This window comes from Caloenas nicobarica, chromosome 8 (assembly GCF_036013445.1).
Source record: "Caloenas nicobarica isolate bCalNic1 chromosome 8, bCalNic1.hap1, whole genome shotgun sequence".
In the NCBI taxonomy this organism is placed as follows: Eukaryota; Metazoa; Chordata; class Aves; order Columbiformes; family Columbidae; genus Caloenas; species Caloenas nicobarica.
The window spans coordinates 27,644,971-27,664,231 of NC_088252.1; positions in this window are offsets into that span (position 1 = coordinate 27,644,971).

Sequence of the window (19,261 nt, forward strand, 5' to 3'; positions counted from 1 at the left end):
GAGATGTGACAAGGCCACATCGACTCCAGGCCCTTGCGCAGGGGGAACCACAGGCACCGCGGGGCTGCTGCCAACGCACGTGGCACAACCTCTCGGTCCTGGCAAATTAATGACTCTTCCACTGATGTCTTCTCATTAAAACCAGGTTATTTCCACACCCACAGCCAGTCCATCAGTTCTATGCATGTTATTACCAGCTGGGAGGACGTGCAGACTACTTCTACCTTCAAACCACTGTTTGTAGCTGCAGGGGAGAGGCAAGAAAAATCACTGTTTTCCACTGCTTTTGGGACTACAATAACACATACATTGAATTCTGCGCTCCGAGAAGGGCAGGAAAAGCGAGTCCATTATCCCATTGATGGCTGAGCGATGGATTTATCCACAGCCTGCTGAAGATGCAATTATAGGACACTTGCCTCACCCAAGGCTTCAAGTACCTACTATTAACATACTACAAATTTCCCAAATAACCCAGAACCAATTACATATCTGCAGTGTCCCAACTTGCCCTTCACCCCAGGAAGCAGGAAAATGTTTAATTATGTTTAATTTAACTGACATGACCATGGTTCCCCGCTTGGGTTTGCACGCAGACCTGGCTGATCTGCTAGAGCAACCAAAAGAAAAGTGTTCGCTTCGGAGCTGGCGTTTGAAAAATTAACCCCAGTTTTGGGAAGTGTCACTGGAGACGCAGATCGAGTAGCGTTCAGTGCAGTGACGTAAAACAATAACATAAAAAGCCCACAGTTCTCTTGCAGATCTAACGATCATTTGGCATAAAAACGTATGAGAAATTGCGTTAACAATGAGGAGCTAAAAGGATTAAATACTGGGGGGAAAAAAGTAAATAAAAGAAAACACCAGGATCTGTAGGCAGCCCTGTATTCCAGTGCAAGCTCGAGACCAAAACTGAATATCTGCTCTCAGCTGGAAAACAATCTGGCACCCAACAGGAACTGAAATAAAACCTCTCACTAATCTCAGATACTGACTTTTCTTATAAAAGTCTCTCCTAAGACTGTTGGTGGATAAACTTAAGTGGCAACTCACCTGCTGAGCCAAAACATGTCAGGGTTTGGAAAAAACAGTTGTTGAGTCGAGAAAAGTTCTTCTTCGTGACTGTCCTTAGTGGGAATCCATGGAAGGTGACACACGTTCACGTTTCTTGGCCTGTGGGGACACACCAGGTCATCACAAATAATCTAAGTGCCTCAGCAGACACACAGAGGAACATTCACAATTCCTCTGCCCCAGCTTTGCAGAGCTCCAGCTCCACAGGTTAACCCATCTCTCTCATGTGCATGTTCATACAGCTTTAGTATTATAATATGTAATTAATTAATTACAAAATAAATGGATTTCAGTCGCTCTACAAATGTCTTTTCAAATCCGAAGTCCCAAAAGCCTCAAGTACCTTCTTATCAAAATAAAGGATGCTGAAGACGCTTCCCCATTGAACTAGTGATGCTTCCAGACGGTAAGTTAAAATTAGTGCGCATTCACCGTATGCCACTGCAACCGCTAATACGAGCACAATCATATCGAATTTCACCACCCGCATGGAAAGAAAACAACTTTTTTATCCTCTCCCCTGGTTTATAAAATGTATTTCAGAGTTTTAGCTGTGTTGGGTGTTTTCAGGTTCAGTACACGGCTTCTATGATAGCGTGATGGCTGCCATTTGTACGTTTGGGGATTTTTTTAGCTGGGTTTTTTATTTTTAATTTTTTGTGGAAGCCACGGATTTCCCTGTCCTCTCCACACACTCCGCTTTGATGAACACAAGCTACAGGGCCAGCGTGCAAAGACATCCCAGCGCTTTTTATGCACTGACTCCTTCGTTTCACTTACAACAGGTTTAGCTTGCTGAACAACATTAACTACGAGTACCTCAAAGTCACGAGAGACGGCAGAGGCAGTAACTTATCTTCAGAGTGACAAGCCGCCCTGACACGCGTTGGGTTTTGCAGGATAACGAATGTGACGTGGCCAGGAGCTCGTTCCCACTTGGACAGAGATCAGCGCCCAGCCCATCTGTATCGTCTCCACTTCAAGCAAATGACAGCAATACGCTCTTCCAAAAAAACCCCAACCAAATAAAACACGTGTCACCTGCAATATTAAAGCTGGTGGTTACTCTATTTTTTCCCCTCCTGATTTATATCCCTTTAAATCAATGGTCCAAAATTACAGCCTTCCCATGGGCATGCAGATCCCGTAAATTTCTGACTTTTAATAGCACCTTATTTCAAGGCTGACAACCAGGATGGCGCAGAAAAGTGGTTTCCTGGTGCCTCTGCCCACATGTCCACCAGGCAGGGGTTTCCAAGGAAGCTCGGGCTGGATTTGGGATGTTCCCCACACAGCAGAGCTGAGGCTGAGCTGGACCCAAACCCCCTCCCCTCCATCCCTCCCTCCATCCCCCTCATTCGGGTACCACCCAGCGCACAGACCCACCCTCCCTCCCCATCCTCCTCTTCGCGTTTAGCTCAGTTGTGGAATTTCACAGTACAGTACAAACGTAATTTTGAAAAATCAACAGTATCTGTCAGGCTATTTAATTCTGATTACAATGGAGCCAAGGGCTGCACATGCAATGGGTTTTTATTACCTATGGAAAGACTTTGTATTCGGATAAGGCACCTTCTGCTTGAATTATTACTCTGCAAATTCTCTCCTCGTGAAAGTTCTGACCTCTGGAAGTCAAACCCTGGGCAGGAGAGTTTTCGTCTTTATTACTCTGCTCCTTGTAGGGGAATGAATTACCCTGCAATACCTGAAGCAAGAAGGTGGTTTTAAGGATTCTCCTTAAATCTGCTTCATTTTCCACAGCATTTGAATGGACCGTTGTAATTTTTCTCTATATATTTTCTTCAGGAGCTTCATGCCAGTTGCCAAGTTCTTTATACCATAGTTATTCATAACTCATTACAACTCTCACGCTTGAGCAGGGTCTTCACTGGTGCCCTGGGTGATGCTACAACCTTTAGAGAGAGAGGAGACATGGGCAGCCAGACATCAGCCTGCCGAGGAGCCGTGGAAAAGCATTTCTGCTGTGGGTTTGGGCTGGTTTGGTTCTGGTTTGCTCTTTGGAAACTCACATAATAAATCCAGTGCCCAATGGCATGACCATGCCAAGGCTCACAGGCAAGGTGACAGTAAAACAGAGTTGTTCTCCCTCTCTTGGAGCCCGCCAAAGACATTCCCATCACCACGACTGCCCCCAAGACCTTGGATTTTTTTTTTCCTCCTCTCTGATGCTGGAAATTTTTGGCCAGGTGCTGGTTGAGCAAGGGAGAATTGAGAAGACATGAAAGCTCAGGACCCGATGCCCTTGTCCTGGGGACACAGAGGGCTCTGACACCCACCCAGCCCCTTCGCCTGGGATTTCCTGGGGGATTTCCCACTTTTTCCACAAAACCAACATGAGCGGTCAGACACAAAGCTCGGCTACCAGCCTGCACTTTGCCAAAGGCCAGGAAAGCTCAGCCCGCACAGCAGCTGGGGCTTTCTTTAATTGTCATTTTTAATATTTAATCACCCTGGATGGCCTCAATATTTACAGCACAAGCCATTTCATTGGGAAGTTAAATATATAGCCCAGATATTTAAGGAAACTGATTCTGAGCCATGTAAATGTAATTGCACTTAACATGACCTGGGAATGAAATTGTACATGGTACATTTTTTTTTTCTTTGCAGGATGTTTAAACCTCATTTTGAATACATTATGCTAAGGGAATCTCGGTGAGTCACTTGGATAGATTTCACTAATGCCGAGTTGTGCAAGCAACCTAGAGCACCTGGGCTTAAAACAGGAACTAATGAAAAGTGACTTTAATATATATATACACTTTACTATATATATAGGTATATAATGGAGCTTTTGTAAACTGACACCTGTTAGCTGAAGCAGCCTATTAAAAATGCATTTCCCAAAAAACCAAAACACAAGGGCAATAAGAAGAATAGTAAGTGAAAGAACGGCAATAAGGTGTAATACCCAATACTATTTTTGTAACAGTGAAGATGCACAAATATCCTGACGTTAAGCAATTATGAACTGAGTGCTTGTCTATTATTTATCTGTATATCAAACTATTTCAAGCCAAACTCCTCACACAGACATCCACTTAGACTGGAGCTGCATCTGCCCTCTCACCTCCCAGCATCCAGTCCCACTCCAGCCCTGTCCCACTTTCAGCCTTGACCTTGGTCCCACCACCAAGAAAACAGCTCCAGGAGGAGAAGTTTTGCTTCAAGACCAAAAGCAGCTTTACTGCTCCCCACAGAACAGTTTCTCTTCATATAGAGCAGGGAAACACACACTTTTGTCTTCGATTAATCACAAACTGAAGCAAAACGTCCATCTGAGCCAACATACGGTCTGCAGACAGTTTTGTTAGTGATTTTGGGCCCACGTTTTCCAATAACATTTGCCCACGCAGGTACAAGAGGTAGCCCAGAGTGGCTAGAAGTGAAGAAGAGAAGCTCTGGGGAGACCTTATTGTGGCCTTTCCAGACTTAAAGTGGCCTGTAGGAAAGATGGGGACAGACTCTTTAGCATGGGCGTCTTATGACAGGACAAGGGGTGATGGTTTTAAACTAAAAGAGGGGAGATTCAGCCGGACATGAGGAAGGAATTGTTGGCCCTGAGGGTGGTGAGAGCCTGGCCCAGGTTGGCCAGAGAGGTGGTGGCTGAACCATCCCTGGAGACATCCCAGGCCAGGCTGGACGGGGCTCTGAGCAACCTGAGCTGGTGCAGATGTCCCTGCTCATGGCAGGGGGGGCACTGGGGGACCTGGGAAGGGCCATTCAACACAAACTATCCTGGGATTCTATGGTTTTTTTCCCCTTTCTGAACTATTACACAAGGAATATCCCAGCTGATATCCCAGCCTTCTTCCTCAAAGATGTGGGTTCCATTTTCTCCCATAAATACCTCAAAAATGGCCAGCGAGCAGCCAGGATTCACCTTCCATTTTGCCACGAGTGAAGCCGTAACTTACAGAAGCGTATAGGAGGGAGCAGCGATCCCAGCGCGCAGCCGGCCCTCCCACCAGGCTTCGGGGTCGCACGTCGTGATGAATCGAGACAAGAGCAAGGAGAGCAACGGGGACCCTTTTTCCAGGCATAATAAATGAAAGCAGAAGGGTATTTCTTCTTTCAAGTTGACAACCCAATACCACAGCAACACAGTCACAAATCATCACGCCAAAGAGGGATTTCTAACCCCTGTCAAAGCTCTGCTCTGTTTGTGGAAGCCATATGTGTGATACCTTTCCACATACACCCCAGAGAGTCATTTTTTTTTTTTTCTGGATCAGAAACAAAAATACCATCACGTTTTTGACCTACTATTCAGCCATAGCCCAAGGAGCACATTTAATGTCGTCTTCTCCTCATCGAAGCAAAATAAGTCAAGCAGAGCAGATAATTTCTGCTTGCTGAGGGGGCAGAGAAAGAATTAGAGGTTTGTGGAGGAGCCTCCCACGGCGGCTTGGCCACACTGGGTTGGTTCCCTGGAAAAAAATCACCGCAGGAGGATCCTCCTCACTTAGGAGCCGTAACAAGCAACCGTAAGGGCTTCTGAAACCAACCCCAGTATTTCTGTGGAAGGGGCAATGCTGCAACGGGGCTGGGAAACACACATTTCACCTCCCACATCTCAGAGAGGCTCAGGCTGAAAAACAACATACCCAGCCAAGGGACATTGCTCCGGGCGATTTACCGTCACTGGGTTTTATTTAACGGGGATGCGGAAAACTGTCAAACGTTTTATCACCCATGGCAGTTAGGGCATGATACATGCTGATATCAGCCGAAGATTATAAGGCAATAGTATAAAGTATTATTGGAAAGAGAATAGAAGCTGGAAATCTTGGCAAGCGATCGCTCCTACCTGTGTAATGAGTTTCTGGACCAGTGGGGGTGAAATTGCATGCCAAAACCCACGTATAATTTATCCCTTGTTTAAACACATACTGGCAAGCCAATTATTATTTTCAGAATCACAGGGTTTAACTTACCAACGTATTATTTAGCAAGAGCTTTCTCTCGTTTCACATAACACAGCGGCGTGTACTTTAACAAGCAGGAACCCCAAGGCGAAGCCCCACAGCTGGGCAGCACCTCCAGGCACTGACCATCACAGCACCGAGACGGGACGAGTGACCCTGGACCTGGGACAAGGATGCTCTTGGTCACCGTGTGCCACAGCGCAGTTTGTACTGCTTCTGCTTTTGAGCCCGAAGGTAAGAGAGCTCAGCAATTGTTGCCGGCAAAATCACAGCCATATTCCCCTCCTAATGCACAGATCTGCTGGGGAACCGAATCACAGAAGCATTTTGGTTGGAAAAGATCCTTAAGAGCATCAAGTCCAAGCGTTAACCCAACAATGCCAAGTTCACCACCAAACCACGTTCCTAAGATTCTCATCTCTGCATCTGTTCAACCCCTGCAGGGATGGTGACTCCATCACTGCCCTGGGCTCAGGCTTCTTGAAAGAAAGGGGAAAAATAAGTTTAACATTCAAAACCACCCAGCTGAACAGACAAATGCTGATTAAATAATGAGATTAATTAACGAGAATGACAGAGGACCCAAAGAGCAGAGATCTTCTGCAAGAAGCAAACTCCCAGGGTGGCACAATGCAACCCCAATACTCTACACTGTACCCTGAAATAACTTCACTCTTCAGTTTCTCAAACCCCTGCGTGTAAAACAGGGTTTGGTTTTGTGCCATTTGATTACCGGTTGTTTGAAACAAAGACTATCTTCCGTCTTGCTTGTAGGGATCAAGAGCAGTGTGGTAGAAGGAGCACAATGTGTTCCCGCACCCCAAGAGCATCACGAAGTCTTGAACAGACCATCTGTATCCACATCCACAGGAGAAACCGCAATTATCTTGAAGCCAGAGGTAAAACCTCCTCCGGCCTCCGCAAGTGTTAGTGATGAGAGGTGGACAAAAGTAAGGAAAATATTAGCCAGCCCTGATATTTCAGCATAGGATTAAAACATAAGGCGCGCTATTTTCCCTGCAATGTTACTATGGTGATTTCGCTAAGGACAAAATAGCACGATATTTAGTAGAGCCGTGGTTACGGACCAAAGCTCACAAGCAAGACACTAATCTGCCCATTAAACAATACCAGGGTTGGTGAATAATAATCAAAAAGCAATTACACAACAGATAGACTATCAGAGCTCACCCCGCTAAGCGTGAAGGTCAAACACATTAGATTAACTAGAGATCCGCTCGCTGAAGCCCTGCAACTTGGTATACAAAATCATTACTCCTCGCAGTATTAATAATGAAAGGATTGCCAGTGCTACTTCATTTACTTAGACCAACATGAAATGCCTGGCGTAAATATCGCACTAAATCACACGCAAATTGCCTGCGTGCAGTAGATCGAACCATATGAAACTACCGTACTGTGGAAAATACATATATATACTTTAAGGATACTTTCCGCACTTTATAAAGATGTGGTGAATTTTGCTAACTGTTTGGAGCTCCACATTACTGAGAGTTTATGACCCAAGCGTACACATTTTGCCAGTTATTGCTATATTGCAAATCACTCTTTCTAGTAAAAGGCATTCATTGCACGCCGAGATGCTGTTAACTGCTGTGGGTTTACAATGGTTTCACTTTTGGGGTATTTATGACACCTTTTGTGCTAGAATCTTCTTCACTTGCTTTCTGTCAAAGGGTAAATATCTCTACAAAACTCAAAAATAACTTGCACATGCCATAAATTTGTTTTTCACCAGGTCCAACGCACTTGCACAAAGACAGGGCTGCATGCTGGGCCATTCAAAGTGCTTTGTGTGTATTTTAAAAATATAAAGAAAACAGAAATTAAGCTCCCAAAGCTCTTGTAGAGCAAAGGCTCACCTTGCTGAGCTGGGACAATGTGCTTTGTACTCTTGAATTTGGACGTTTGCTTCATAAACTACTATTTTTCCACCTTACAAATTCTGTTTGCTTCTCACCTGCTGCTGGAAATGGAGAAACGTAAACCCATATCAATAAATAGGGGAAGAACAAGAAGCAGTCTGTAGCTGGCCACAAAATAGACTGGAATGGGGAGGGAAAAAAAGATGCTGCCGACTTTTTCTAATCCAAACCCATATGATTTACATCAGATGGAGAAAGAGCATCACCCTACACTGGAGAACAGCTGCCAAAAGGGAAATCGCACCGGCTGTTACTAACGCAACCTGGACAAAGAGAAACCAGGAGACATTTTGTTTGAATTACAGCCTACAGTATAACCAATAACTCGTTATCCTCTCATCTAACAGAAGTAACTGCCCTGATGCCTTAAAGAATTTCTTTCCCCAAACCTCTGCCCTGTCCCCATCTTTCCCCCAATTCATTTTTCCTGGGAGACGTGGGCTCGTACCGCCCGAGCTTCCTCATCCTGGGGATACAACACTGAGCTGCAGGATAAATCCCTTCACAGCAAAAATATATGTAATTTCATTACTTGAGTGACAGAAACCTACTTACTGTTTACACTGGGCCTGCTATTAAAGTAATTATTCGGGATCAATACAATACGGCAGCAGGATTTAAATCTTTCCTAGCAGCGAGGCAAAGGAACCGTTTCACCAGACAGGTCAAACTCATAACACTTTGTTCCCTATTGCAGCAAAGACCAAGGAGCAATCTCTCTGCAGTCCTTGCTAATGGATCTACATAAAAATGCTTTTTAAAGTCGCCAGCTAGACCATATTGCTGCTACTGACATTTTTCCCGGTACCATAACCCAGGTTACACGCAGCTTTTGGGACGATGTCCTGTAAATGCCACATTCAACCACTGCAGACTGCGCCAAATCGCTTTTTCCTGCGAAATAAACCCCAAAGCTCAGCCCATCGCATTTCAAGTGTTGCTCTGCCGCAGCAGTTTGACCCAAGCAGGGGCTGAGCCACCGGGCAGCGATCGCTCAAATCACACCCCCCTGCACCAGGATCCAAAAAACGCCCAGGAGCCATTTCTGTCCCCATGACACCAAACCATGTCCCTGCACCGTAAATAATGACCAGTGGTCTGCAAGTTGGCATGGATGACAAGAATTTTTTTGACACGCGTACATAGTGTCACTCCATCTCCCTGCAGCACTGGATAGGCACAGCATTTCGGGTATCAGACCGAACCGGCAGCATTCTGGATTCCCAGGTCGCCAAAATAATCCGTGAGCAGCTCGATATATACCTGAAACAAGGCCCTGGCTTGGCTCAGGAAGACACAAGCACACAAGAAATATTTCTCCTTTCCTCCTCCCTCCTCCTTATCTTTAAACCCTGAGGACACCAGCAGCCTCTGAACACTTGTCTGCACAGTATCTGCACATCTCAGGCATGGTACAATGATAGCGAATCACTTCCATGTTAAAACATCAAGGTGGCTTTAAAACGGAGGCCAAAGCCTGCAGCAGATCCCATCGTAAGCTTTGCCCAGGCTACACTTTATTTTACGATACATCTTAAAATGTCCCTGTCACCTTTTACAGCCAGTGGCCTTCACTTAACTCTGCCAGGCTTTACGACTTAAACCAAGATGCAAAACGTTGTCCCCACGTCCCCAGGAGCAGGCTGGTTGCGATGCACCTGCCGTGGGCTCTCCCACACACGAACCCCATTTTCCACAGGGATTCTGCGCAGGAGCATCCCCTCCTGCTGCAGCCAGCGCCTCTCAGCAGCTCCCGCTGTGCCCTTGCATCTCCAAACACCCCAGTTATCCTCGTTTTACACCTGGCACACTGTGTATGTTCACCAAAACCAAGATCCTGGCGCCCACGTGTACAGGCAAGATATATTTGTCCAAGCCACATGCAGAAAAATGGAGCAGAGGATGTTTCCATGTAGGAGCTCCTGGTGCTGCTCAGCAAGGCATTTTGCCAAAGACAGACTTGGCATTTGGAGAACGGCAATGACGGGAGGGAATGATATCACCCAAACACAACAGCTTCCCAGCGACGTGCGAGGATGAAGGACCGAGCTCCCCTACAGCAGATGGTGCAGATGTTCCCTCTCATCCATCTTCCATATGTTCCAACTCAAAACTGAGCAGGTTTTCAGTTCTGCTCCAGTTGAAATCCCCACTCCCCGCACACACAAGGCACCGGAACATCGCATCGCTGGCTGGGATGGCATCTCACTCTACCCAGTATGTCACCATGGCCTGAGGAGTCATTTTGTCAGGTGAGAAAGTTTTTTCCTTTATTTGCCCCTGGAGAAATCAGGAGGCGAGATGCCCAATCTCATCTCCATGGGCTGGCACGCAGGGGGATGGAGGACGTGGCGCGGCGGCGACGCTGGTGACGGGCACCAGCCACCCCTCCGGTGGCCAAGTGTCACCTGCGGCTTCTTCCTTCCTCACCGGGACAGCAGGGAATTCCCAACCCATCCCACCCTGCCGGGAAACAGCGATACAAAATCAAATATAAACTGCAACAGCACAGACCCCAACATAAATCCTGCTTCTCATCACCAGGCAGCCGGTGACAGAGTCGAGCGGCAGCGTAATCTGACTTTAATTGATGAGGAGAATGTTCATCTGGGCCCTGTCCAATTTGGTATACTTAATACCTTGTGCTTCTCCACGCAGATCGATTTTTGCATTGGGTTTATGAGGGGTAATTAATATTCATTCGGAATTAAGTAGAATAAGATTCCCAATGCATGAAGATGTTTATTTTTTATTCATATTTAAAGCCTGTTAGATTAATCTGTTTTAAATTACCGCATGCTGCCAGGCGCAATTATTATAATTTATTAGGATAATTTGGGTGGTTTATTTCCCTCTGATGCAACCTTGCAGAAGGTGTAGGCTGCTGCTCCTGCGGCTGTTAATAGAGCTGCAGCCCAGCAACGAGCATCCCCGACTGCAACAGGGTGGAATCCACACTCATTTGTTTTTAAGCGGATATCCTCAGGTATAGAAATCCTTGCAGGACACCTGAGCATGTGGGACACTAGAGAAAAAACCAAAACAAACAACAAAAAAACCCACAACCAACCAACCAAAAAAAAAAAAAAAAACGAACTATGGTGACTTATTCCCAAAGATGCCAGATGATGAATCGCAAGGTTACCACATATGGCTTATCCCAGGTAAGCGACATAAAATTATGGGCACGTTGGTACCTCCAGGACCACCAAATAAACCCCTGAATATCTTTCTGCCTCTGTTTCTTGGGCATAAACGGCTCCTCCTGAGACTTCACAGGAGGAACATGGAAATAAAGTCTTTAGCTCCGTGCCGCGCAGAAGACTTCACCTCGTTTCTTTAAAAAAAACCCCTACATATTTGCTTAAAAGCTGCAGTTACCATTATTACATTTAATTGATACCCTCGAGGCCTCAAAACGAGACAGGCTTTTATGAAATTTAATTATTTCTCCACCAGGGCTTGCAAGGTAAAGGTGCAATTACAGCAGCAAGGGCTGCGTCAGCTCCCTCAACAGCCCCCAGATCTCCACTTTGCCCCCGCCGTGGCAATCGCAGGTTCCTCTGCCCAGTTCAGCCTTTAAAAAATAATAATAATTTTTTAAAAAAGATGAATTTGACTTGACAATGGACCAAATCATTCCATGTATGAAGCTGTCATAATTACAGCAAGTGTTATTTCATCAATTCAGGGCCTTTCAGCGACGCTAAAGCAATTATTCAGCACGCAGGGTGCACAAACAGGGTCCCCCCCCATGCCTGAGAGGAGCTTTGGGCAAGTCCTTCCCACATCAGTAAAACGAGGGAAATAACACTTGGTACGACTGGCTACAAATCAATCGATCGATAGTTGTACATCACTTGAAAGAATCTTTTCTCACCTTTGAAAAAGCCCCGTGTTCTCCCCACTGCCCAGGGAAGAGCATCCGCTGTGCTGATGCAGGAAGAATGGAAGGAAAGATCCTGCTTTGAAACTCAATTCCACCCCCCCCGCAAAATGACCGTACAGCGCAAACTCTTTTGAACAGAGCTGCTTAATCAGAATCTCCCAAGTGTAAACGCAGCCACAAGGAAAAAAAAGACCCAACTTTTTAATATAACAAGAAAAAAGGCCTCCTTTGAGTAAAACAAATGATTTTCTAACAAAGAATGTCCTGGGGACAGGAAGACAATGTCATGTGTTTGATGCTACAATACTGTACTCGAGGTGAATGCTTCCACAGTAAAGATATTACCCCAATTATAAATCTCCTATAGCAAGTAACAAAATATAGTCTTCTCTAATAGCAGACTAAATTTTAGCTATTTTTTGACTGCTAGTTTTCAGATAGAACAATCTAACAAGATTCTTTCAGTATTTCTTTCATCAAATGTCTATTATTTGAATATAATGCTTTTGATATTTAGGCCATGCCCCATCAGCTATAAGCAAATAATATCAGGGTGTTTGCATTTTTCTGCCATTTAGAGCAATCTCTGGTTTCCTCGACTTTGATGAGCAGTGTTGGTGTCACCAGGGCCAGACTCCAACAGGGAAAAACCTGATCATTAAACTTTGATCCAACCAACATGACACTAACGTTGTGATCTCTCCACGAGACTCAGGAATGGAAAGATTTAATTTCCATGATTAACCAGGTTATGGTCACCGTTTGCAGTGTGCAGAGCCCAAGAGCATGTGCTGCACATTGAGGTCCCATGTTTATAGTGAAATGACCAAACACCAGAAGCAGCAAAAATTAAACCAGCACAGAGGCAGAGGATCCCTTGTGCTCCTTAAGCCCTCAGACTTTGCTTGGGAATCAAAATCCCCGCTTTTAACTCACTTTTTTTTCCTCTGGGATGTTTCACTAAGCAAATACAAAACATACCCAACATTTTTGACACCCAGTAAGCTGTTATTTTAAACACGGTTTCAATAAACTACAAAAGTTGCTACTGTTAGAGGCTTGAAAATATATGATCTCATTAAAAAACGCTGGCACTTGGAAAGATCTCTGGTGGCCAATCACAGCTTGGGGAGGGCTGTAATTTATAACTTTGATCCCCACAGCTAAACCATTTAATCTGATAATAAACATCAATCACTGATTTTTATTGCACCATTTTGCAGCCTGAGCAGAAAACCTTGCTCCCGCGGACAAATTAGGCACCCCAAAGTGACTCTTGCAAATAAATACCAACTTTAATATTCAGCAATATAATTCCACAGGATCAATTTTTTTATTTAAGCGTTACTGGAGCTCGGGAAAAAAAAAAGTTTGTAATTACAAAAATATCTCCAAAGGCAACTCAGCACAGTGTAACAGCATCTGGCGAGTGGGAGCTTGGTGACAGCACATACCTTGACGTCTGTTACAGTCGTCAGAAAGTTATTAAGTGTGTCCAAATATTCTGTGCGACAGCCCATAACTCACCGGTAAAAACGACATCAGATGCTGTTCTGGTCCCATGCTGGCTCCAGGTCCTGATCCAGCGCTCGACAGCGGAGGAAACGGAACAGTTGGGCGTGATGCATCGTGCAGGCGGATAACTGCCAGGAAAAATAAATCAGAGGGAGCCCATTAATACGTAATGATGCCAAACTACCATTAACTCAACTGCTCTTTCCAAAGCAGAGAGCTATTTAAGAAGTAACTGAAATAATGATTTTCCCTTTGGACGCATCGAGCATCATCATCACTCAGCGCTGGGTTTTTGCGCTCAGCGGAACAAGGAAGTTTGTCAAATGCTTTCTGAAATGCTCTGTAAAGTAATATTTTCCAATAAAGATATATTATAATCAGGTTAAATTATTTATAAGAGTTCCAGTCTAAGCAGAGACAGAAGATTAAGGACATGAAGACCAGCCCAGTCTCCGCAATTAATACCTGCAGGAATCAAGCAGGTAGGCAGCAGCGAGAACACTGAAATCTGCTGGTTACGCTCTTTTTAACAGGATTAGCTGGGTTTCTGCTTCAGAGAAGGCAAGCTAAATCTGAACTTAGTTGTCCAAGAATTTGCTTAATAGAATTATAATCTTTAGAGGAAAAGAGTTTGGATTTGTCTTCACTGTTTCTTCCCAGAAAGGACAAATGAAGGAGTAGAGCAAGGAATGTCTCAAGACGAGTACTAGGAAGGACTGAAATGGGCTTTAATGTCAGGTTTTTAAACCAACACTCACCCAAAAGCCAGAGAAATTCTGAATAAATGTGAACTATTCCACATAGGTTCAAGGCTTGGCGATCACGATATTCAGACACAAACTGTATAATCGGGTCAAAACTCAATCAGGCATATATATTGATCTTCCTTAATTATCTCCCCAGACCATAATCAGCTCCAAGGAGCTTTGCATACATGAAAAATCTATCATCTTTGTTCCACGCAAGGAAAATATACGAAGACACTGAAATTGGTGCCTTTTGCTCTTGCAACTCCATGAATATATTTTAGTTCCTGATTACAAGTATTGGAGCTGCTCAAAGTGAACTTTCCAGTTGTCTCTGGTAAACTCTCCAGCATGTATGGAAAACAGCTTGAACAGAGACTCACATCAGCAATTTTGTAAGTGTTGCATTAAATCCAGACGGTGTTTTTCATCTCAAGATTGAAAAAAAAAAAAAAAGCATATTAATCCACCAGCAAAGCAATGCAATGAGAATTTTAAACATTTCTGTCAGTATCAGTAAAACCATAATACATTCTTCGCTAGATGAGATACTGAATCATTTTGGTTCATTTGGAGGCCATTTGCTAACTTTATTAGGCAATATTCAGATGATGGATATCAAAAGGATATTCACTGTAGAAACAGGCTTTGTTTCTGAAGACAGTAATTAGGTTAACCTCATGAATAAACCCTTTACACCAGCAGCCTGTACAAAATGAGAGTAAAAAAATGCAGGAGAAAATGAGAGAGAAAAAAGACAATTTAACATAAAGGGGAAAAAAAACCACCTTACGTTTATGTGTAGCACTCTCCATCTGACACTTCTAAAACAATTTGTATATGAATAGAAACGTCACAGTTGCCGATACACCAAAATAGGAACAATTTCTTCCCCAAAGGGCTGTCGGGCATTGGAACGGGCTGCCCAGGGCAGTGCTGGAGTCACCATCCCTGGAGGGGTTGAACAGACGGAGATGAGGTTCTCAGGGACATGGGGCAGTGCCAGGGGTGGCTTATGGTTGGACTCCATGATCTTGAGGGTCTCTCCCAACCTAAATGATTCTGTGATTCTATGATAATGCCATTACGACCATATGCCAATGATGGCCCAACCCAAAGACAGTCAACCCAATGACGGGCCAACCTGCTGCGAAGTGTGGGTGCAAGTTTAGGATACTTCAAAACCAGGGGCACAGCTACAGGACATGCTTCTCCTATTCTCAGTCCACTATTGCCCTGAACATCCCAAAACAATTTCAGGACACGCAGACAGGTGACCTCTGCTGCTACTCACTTTAAGATTACAATGGGTTTTAAGAAAGAGGTTATTTGATCTTAGGCATTCCCCTTCAGCAGAACAAAGCATTATATTTCAGCACTAACAACGAAATATTTTTCCTTGAGTCAGCTTTAAAATAATGTTGACATTATAGTCAATACATTATATATCACTATATTTATGTCAGAACCTATTGGCATAAAAATAAATCACTCTAAATGCATAGTTCTTGTATTCAAATGAAGCCTGGCAATGCCATAGCTTTCCTGCAGTTTTCACTCAGCTTCTCAGACGTGTGTCAATCATTTCTGACAGATTTCATACACTGGGATATCACCTCTGGTCTCACTAAAAATTATTTTAAGTGAATTTTATATACAAAGACTGGAAAAATCTGCTTTTGGGAGCTCTTTTTATAAGCGATATAGTTTCTGATAGTCTAAGCATCACGAGTGGGATTCTACTCAATCTCACATTCCAGGTAGGTCTGGATTGCAGGACAGCAAATGAGGGTCAACCGAGTTAGTCTGCTCACATTAAAGCCATGGCAAAAACAAATGAGACTGTCCTAAACTGGGGTTAGCAGGTTGATTTACCCAGAAATATGGACTGGAAGAGATCACCCAAGAGCCAGGTAAGACCATCCAGTATGGAAGAGCCAGTGGGGAACACCAGGAAAGTTTTTAAGAGACAATTCCCCAAGAGACATCACCTTGGCCAACAGATCTAAGCTGATTTGTTCCCACTGCTGCACTACAAAAGAAAACCAAAGTTATATTTATCTAAAAAATATCAAAATAATATAAATAAAAATGTAACAATCACAAAACATAAGAATGTGAATAAAGCAAAATGTGAAAGTCCTTACATCTTCAGTATTAAGCAGGTTAACCAAATTCCCATAAGTATTTAAGTGATATCCGATATTTTTCCATCGATTTGCACAGCCAGAAGTGAGCCATTGCACCCAGCTGCTAGAAGGGAATTATTTCACTCACCTTAATTTGAAGTGGCCAGTTATGTTCAATCACCGTTTGAGCCGACAGGAGAAATGCAGGATGCCAACTCCACTATTTCTGAGTTTCCGACATTAACAGCTGGTTTATATCTACAGACGGTGCTTTGTAAACAAGTCAATTAATTAAGATACTATAGTGACATAAATTTCAATAATTTCAGGAACAGCCTGATGCTTGCAGATCCACAGATGCTATATAAAAATACCAGAAAGAATAAGCAAATAACACGCCTGTCTCCAACATGAATTATTCCCAGGCCAGCAGTCTAAGCGACATGGACCAAATCACTCCCAAGGAAAGAGAGAAAAACAAGAATTTACCCAGCTTGGAAACAAATCCAGTTTAAGAGAACTGAGGGTTTGGCAGATGCAACTACCTGGCTGGCCCAAGGCTCCACGCGGCAGGAGCTTCTCTGTCCTGCTGCAACCCTGTCAAGACCGCACCAACAGAACGAGCTCTTGATGGAAGAGAAAATACAGAAAACAGGAGGGTTTTGTGATGGCAACACCAAGCCCTGATCACGAAAGGGGTCGGCAGTGCTCCCTGTCCCTGAACACGCACAGAGGAATAAGAAACCACTGGGCACACACACAACACTCCCCTATGGAGGACACGATTTATATCTTAGACTGCAAAATTTGAGGACCTTTTTGACCACTCTTTCCTTTTCCATGCAATCCAGAGGGTTGGATTTTTTTTTTTTTTTTTTGAGAATTGTTTTAAATAACTTTGCTTCATCTACATAGGGGATGACAGCGGGGATCACTCCAGCTAGAATTTAAACCTACGGCATTTCATGCAACTTCAGGCTTCACAAAACACATCCGATTGGGGTCAAAAGGATTTTTGCTGAGGAGAAGAAATAAAAGCAACCTCTTCCTGCCGGAGACGGCTGGTATTGGTATTTGTCTTTGGTAACCAGCCTCCAAAGTCATGTAAATAAGTGACAGAATGAATGACAGCAGTTGCGGCCTTGAAATTAGACTTTTTGTCCCATCGCAGAACCATTTCTTGTGTAGTGATGTTGCAGTGCTGACCTCTAGTGACAGATAACCCAGAAAACAGGAGCATTTGATGGGATAAACCGCATTTCTGGTCCCCTCCCTCCCGATTTCACCCACCAGCCCAGATCTGCCTCCCCTCCCTGGGGAGGGCGAGAAGCCCCCAGCAACCCTCAGTTAACACCAGGAACATCGCGTCCTTCTCACACAAAATAGCTTTACAAAGCACCAAAATATTAAGAGACGCCTGAGCGAAAGTTTTCTGGTCAAATTACTTTAAACAGAATACGAAGAAATTGCTACAATAACTCAAAAGCCAAGCAGTAAGTTACTGATTTTAAGATATTTCAGTTATTTACATCACTACCTAGTGTGGGCTAAAATCCCTTTCCATCCTCAGGGTATGACCAGGGAGAGGCTGGAAATATCTTTAAGGATTGAGGGGCAAGTTGTCACCATCTCCTGGGCCAGCTGTGACTAAATAAAGCTGAAATGCTTCCCAAAAGGCACATCTACAACACTACAAGAGTAAGAGGAATTGTCTCACAGGCTGACAACAAACGATCGAGCCGGGACACTGAGCGGCCACATCCACACAAGCATCAGAATCAAATAGAAAGCAGCAAAGCAGTCACAGTAGGTGCCTGGGAAGCAGCAGTGGCATGGTAGCAGAAAGCAAGCTTAGCAAAAGCCAAGAAACTGGGTCCTGTTTGTTCACAACCTCTTCATAATACTCAAATTTAAGGAACTTGGGAAAAAAAGTTTTTCGTGTCATCTCTGAAACAGCAGCAGCTCCTCTGGCCAGGACATGGCAACTGCCTCAGCCACCCAATTTTGCAGCTGCTGACACAAGCCAGAGCCCAAACTAAACAGAAAATACTACTCGGACTTAGTTTACAAACATTTTGTCCTTATTTAAATAAAACACAATCCAAACCCTTTACTTCAGGTGTTCCAGGTCATCTCCGTGGAGCTCCGGGCAGAAGTGATTGGTGTAACCACAGTAACATGGAAAAACTCCACCAGGGAATGAGGACCAAGCCACCCATCAGCCGAGGCTGCTCCTATTTCTTTCTCCAACATTCAGCAGACAGAGACTTGGCGATGAGATCGAGCAGCCTGAATCTCCAATCTGTTGACTGAAATTCAGCTGAGGTTGGTAACAAACGAAATCCAGCCCTTGTGGCAGCTGTTTCGTTGGCCGCAGAAGCTGGTGGCAGCACAGTTCCTGTTGGTGATGACAAACCAACCCATCACTGCTGTCTGGCTCCGGGGCCACCTCACAGACCAGCCCTGGGGAGGTTCAGGATGAAGAAGAGTTCACTACTGTTGCTGTTATAAAACTTCCAGGGTCCTGGAGGATCAGAAGCTTCTAACATTATAGCACAAATGCTTTTGTTGCTCTTAGTGACCAGTATTTATGAAAAAATCTCAAATGAGCAAAGACATTTGCATACTTGGAGAACAACACAAAGTCTGAAGCACCGCAGTGTCGCTTGGGCAGCTACTGAATGTTTGAAAGAGATATTTCCCAATTCATATGCACAGGAAGTTTAAATATTTACAGAGTATTTCTAATGCTTTAAACGTTTCCTTTTCAAGAGGTCAGCATGAAGCCACACATTGTGTGTACTTAATTCAAGGGCTTTCTGGTTTCTCATTCACACCAAAGCGCATCTGCCCCATCCCACGGAACGCAGCACAAACACGTCGGGAGCAGAGATTTCCACATCACGCAGAGACGCAGCTCATCCCACCAGCTCTGCTTTGCCTCTTAGCTTGACCATCTGCACAACAGGACAAGCGACCAGAGAACACCTACAGCGGTAAGAGACGCAACCGA